Genomic DNA, 5,920 nt, shown 5'->3' on the forward strand with positions numbered 1-5,920 from the left:
GTTTGAATTTGTATACGTCCACACTAACGTGTCATACAAGATTCATGGTGTTTGAGGTAATTTTATTTGTCAAAAAGTTATATTGACAAGATAGTCAATGGGTAAAACCCTCCTCTTACAAATGATGAATTTGTATATGTCCACACTAACGTGACATGCAAAATTCACGGTGTTTGAGGTGTTGGTAAATTTAAATAATATTGTTTGAGGAATCAATGTTATTTTAAATTCAAAGAGTTTTGACCAAAGACAGATCAACTATTAATTTTATTCGTCATAAAGTAAAGTTGACGAGATAATAAAATTAATGAATAAAATCTCCTCTTCGATTTTGTATACACAAAATTCATGGAGATTTTAAGGAGTTGATCTTGACCAAATATTTTTGTGATTCTTAGGATGTTTGTCAATCCCTAGTAGTCATACTATAGAAAAAGACTTAGTAGTCCAAATTGTAATGATTGGAAATAGGACTTGGACATTAAGGTAGACTGTCTTCTTAGAACTAAAAACAATTTAGGTGTATTTAATTCATTAGTTGAAACATGTCTAGTGGTGTTATCTACCAGAACCTGGAGTGTAGATACAAGATGCCATTAATCATGTCTGTAATTCATTGCAGGGTTCCAGGAAACCCGACAACTAAATGAAAGGTAAATCACCGTCCACATGGGCACTACTGTAAAAGTGGTAGCTGTTGCAGTGGGAGATGTTTATCTTATGATAATAATAAAATATGGATTTTAAGTAATTGTCTTTACGTACCAAGTTTAGAAAGAACCTGATTTCAGTTTCTAAACTATTATAGATATTGTGTCTATTTTGATAACAAAGTTGTTATCAAGAAAAATAGGAAAGTTATCTATTCTGGTATGATGGTTGACAATTTATAATCCAATAACTCCCACGATGCAACATATGGAAATTAGTAACACATCTTCTAATTTTAAGAGAAAGCAACCTTCGAAAATGAACCAATTATATCTTTGGCATCTAAAGCTAGGTTATACTTAAGTAGGATTCATTGGTAGCTGATGAACGTTTGGGTTCATTGGTAGTGGAAATCTTTCCAACCTGCGAGTCTTACTTGGAAGAAAAATAACCAAGAAGCTTTTAAGTCCAAGGGGTATGGAGTCAAAGATACGTTGAAATCGGTTCATTCTGATTTGTGTGATCCTATGACAAGAGGTAGTATTGAATATTTTGTCTAATTTATAGACAACTATTCAAGATACAAATAAATTTACTTAATGTACCGCAAGACTAAGTACTTTGATTAGTTCAAAGAGTACAAGGTTGATGCGGAGGAATAAAGTAAAAAGTCACTATGGAAGATCGTAGTGGCAAGTACCTCTTGAGAGATTTTAGGAGTCACTTATCAGAAGTTGGATTTCAATCCCAACTAACTGCATCTGGTACACCCCAACAGAATGGTGTAGTAGAAAGAAGGTAAAGAACTCTTATGGAATAATTAGATAGATGATGAGTTATTCAGAAAATTACCAAATTTATTTTAAGGATAAACTCTGAAAATGAAAGTGAACATAGTGCCTTCCAAGTCATAACTCTCTACTCATATAGAATTGCTGAATAGGTGTAAGCCTATTTTGAAGCATATTCGGATTCGGGTAATCTAGCACATATGTTAAAGAGAGATAATGATAAGTTTGATAGGAGTTCACTTGTTTGTAAGTTATCCTAGATAAACAAAAGTAGGTTTATAGTCTTAAAAATCAGAAGGTCATTGTTAGCATCAATGACTGATTTTTAGAAAATGACTATATAATGAACCACGTGCTCATAAGTAAATTTGTTCTTAAGGAAATAATAAAGGACATGTCTAACCTAGTACCAACTGTACAAGATGAGATACCACAAGAAAACTGCAACACGTATCACATATGATACACAATTGCAGAAAGTGCCTTGTCGTAGTGGGAGGGTTGTTAGGCAACCTAAATAGGTTCATGTTTTGGGAGAGTTTTTGGATTCGATCCCTGGAGGACATGAACCTGATCTCCGGTCATATGATGAAGTACTCCAAGATAAAGATGCAGCATCTTGGCAAAGAGTAATGAATAACAGAATTAGAATATATGTATTCTAATAAAATCTGGAAGCTTGTAGAATCACCAAATGGTGTAAAAGCCGTTGGGTGTAAAAAGGTCTATAATAGGAAAAGAGGGATAGATAGGAAGGTGGTAACTTTCAAAGCAAGGCTTGATGAAAAAGGAAACTTTTTCACTGGTAGCCATGCTTAATTCTATCCGGATTCTTTTATCTATTTGGCAAGTGGATGTCAAGACAGCATTCCTTAATGGAAGTCTTGAAGAAAGCATCCATATAAAGCAACCAGAAGGGTTCATTGCAAAGGGCTAAGAGCATCTTGTGTGTAAGCTCAATCAGTCTATGGACTAAGGTAAAGCTTCAAGGTCTTGGAACATCCGGTTTATCAAAGTAATCCAGATCTATGGATTTAGTAACCGGATAAGTCTTGTGTATACAAAAGGTGTGATGGAAGCGTGGTGGTATTTCTTGTACTATACGTAGATAACATTTTTGGTAGTTGGAAACAATATTAAAATGTTGTCAGAAGTAAGGGTATGGTTGTCCAAATAATTCGATATAAAGGACTTGGGAGAATGTATATATTTTTGAGATCAAAGTAATAAGGGTTCGCAAGAAAAAATATATTTATCCCAAGCTTGATACATCAGAAAAATCCTTGCTCGTTTTAAGCATGCAAAATTCCTAGAAAGGTTTCTTACCTTTTAAGCATGGAGTGTCTTTATCTAAAGAGATGTCTCCGATGACATCAAAGGAGATTAAGGACATGTAGGCAGTTCTTTATGCTTCGGCAGTTAGACAACCTAATGTATGCTATGCACGAGATAAGAAATCTGTTTTGCCAAGGGCATAGTTAGCAGATATCAAAGTAACCCTAGACAAGGACATTGGACTGCAGTAAAGCATATATTAAAGTACCTTAGAGACACTAAAGATTATATGCTAGCTTACAAGGCAGTTAATTTGGTTCCTATGGGTTGTATAGATTTTGACCTCCAATCGGATAGGGACAATAATAAGCCAACCTCGGGGTTTTGTGTTTACTTTAGGAGGTAAAGTCATAACTATGGAAGAGTGATAACCATAGGTGTTTTTCTGGACTCCACCATAGAAGCTTAGTATATGGCAAGCCTCTGAGGAAACCATAAAAGCTGAATGACTTAATTACCTCAAGATAGACTTAGATATGATTTCTAGTTTGTCCAAAGATTATTACAATTTATTGTAATAATAATGGTGCAGTAACAAACTCGAAGAAACCATGAGTCTATAAGGCAAGTAAACACAATAGAGCGCAAGTACTACCCAATACGAGAAATCGTATAAACGAGGAGAAGTTGTTGCCGCCTAGAATGCATCAGATGATGACCTATAGATCTTTTCACTAAGGTCCTTAAAGCGAGAGCTTTTGATGGACATGTTGAAGGGTTGGGAATTAGATGTATGGCAGCAGATATGGCAGCTTAGTCTTTTAGTATAAGTGGGAGATTGTTAGAGTGTATACTAAAAGCCTAGCTTTTGGTATAAACATTTATCTAGAAATAAGAATCACATTGGTCAAATGTCTACATTTATGATAAATGTAGTTGTTCAATTAATTTATATTGTAGATAACATGGTGTGTGGTGTCACACACAGAGGATCATGTTATCAGTACCTTATAAATTATAAACAGTAACTCACGACCATAATGGAAAGGAACAAACCAATGGAAGGTCGTAGTGTAATTAGGTATTAGTTTATCTTAACTATATAATTACACTAGTACACTTAGAGTGTATTGAGTAGGACCATTAGAGGTCGTTTCTTTTATACTGACTTTATAAAGAAACAAAGACCTCAGTTATTATGGAAGTGTGTGCTCTTAATCCTAATATAATAACAAGCACATATATTTGATATTTATTTCTTTAATTTATCAATGGGTGAGATTTAGTTCGATGAATCAATAAGCCCGATAAGTTGGGAAATGATATCACTTATAGTGTGTATTGTTGATTATAGAAGGAAACTGTGTCCTAGTGATCTAGGTTGAGAATGTCCTCAAGAGGAGCTCATAAGGATTGTCATGTTAAACCCTGCAGTGGACTTAGTCCGACATGACGATAAGGTTGAGTGGTACTACTCTTGGACTAAGATATTAATTAAATGAGTTGTCGATAACTCACTTAATACAATTTGACATCTTAAACATAGGAGACTAACACACTCATAATAAGAAGGAGCCCAAATGTAATTTGGGATTGGTGCGATAGTTCAATAATAGTTCTTTAGTGGAATGAATTATTATTGATGGAATTAAGTTGTGTTCGGGGCGAACACGGAAGCTAATTTCATCGGAGACCAAAACCAATTCCTCCTCTCGGTCCCTATCGTAGCCTCTTGTATATAGAGTTTATACCCACCACATACCCACCTTCTTACCCAACCAATGGGGCCAGCCAAGCTAGCTTGGAACTCAAGCTAGGGCCGGCCAAGACTAAGTGGATGAGCCAAGTTGGTGGCCGGCCAAAGTTTGGGTCCCAATATTAAAAGGATTTTTATTAAAATTTTTTCTTATGTGGATATCATAGTTTTAAAAGAGAGTTTAAAAATTAAATCTTTCCTTTTAAAGCTTTCTACAAAAGATTAAGAAAAGATTTAAAATCTTTCCTTATTTGTAGATTGAAATGAGATTTTATTTTTAAGAAAAACTTTCCTTTTTGACCATGATAATAATTTAAAAGAGAATTTTAAAAATTAAATATTCTCTTTTATTAGTTTCTACAAAAGATTAAGAAAAGATTTGATATCTTTCCTTATTTGTAGATTGAAAAGAGATTTTAATTTTTAGAGATAACTTTCCTTTTGGAAATTATCCACATGTTTAGAAGAAGAATTTTAATTTATAAAATTTCCTTTTTATTAACCAATCATGAAGGGATAAAAATTATTGGAGAAATTTTTATAAATTTCTAGAAACAAATTAGGAAGTTTTAATTCTTGTGGAAATTAAATTTTTCTTGTTTTGGGGAATTAGAAGTGGCCGACCATTATTATTAAAAGAAGAAAATTGTTTTTTAATTAAAATAATTTTTCTTTTTTATGACAAAAGAATTAAGGAATTTTTTATTAAAATTTCCTTATTTGTCAAGACCAAGGATTATAAAAGAGGGGGTAGAGGAGGCTTCAAGGCTAACGACTCTATTCTATTTTTCCTCTCTTTTCTCCTTGGGTGTGGCCGGCCCTTTCTTTCCTCTCCTCTCCTTTGTGTGGCCGAAACCTTCTCATGGTGGAGATATCTTTGGTGGCCGGATCTAAGAAGGAGAAGAAGGAGAGAAAAGAAGCCTCTTTTCTAGCATCCCTTGGAACATGGTGGTGGTGGCCGAACCTCTTCATCCTAGGAGAAGTTTTGATGGCCGAAACTTGTAAGGAAGAAGAAGGTGCTTGGTGGTTCTCATCTCGGAAGATCGTTGCCCACACAACGTCCGAGGTTAGAAGAGGAATACGGTAGAAGATCAAGAGGTCTTTCTAAAAGGTATAACTAGTAATTTTTGTTTCCGCATCATACTAGTTATTTTTGGAAATAATACTAAATACAAGAGGCATACGATTCTAGAGTTTCGAATTTATTTTCAATATAGTGTTCTTTTGTTTTTCTTTCCCTTGGGATTTGATTGTTCTTTTCGGTTAACCTAAAGTTATTTTAGGAAATTAAATATTAGTTTTCCATAAAAGGTTTTGTCTAGTCGGTGGTGGTTGCTCCCATATCCAAGAAGGCCATGTGCCTCGCCACGTCAGTACTGGGAACCAATTATGGAAATTAATATTTAATGGAATTAATAACTTAAGGTGATTTGGGTCGAACGTGTTA

This window comes from Zingiber officinale, chromosome 3A (assembly GCF_018446385.1).
Source record: "Zingiber officinale cultivar Zhangliang chromosome 3A, Zo_v1.1, whole genome shotgun sequence".
Lineage (NCBI taxonomy): Eukaryota > Viridiplantae > Streptophyta > Magnoliopsida > Zingiberales > Zingiberaceae > Zingiber > Zingiber officinale.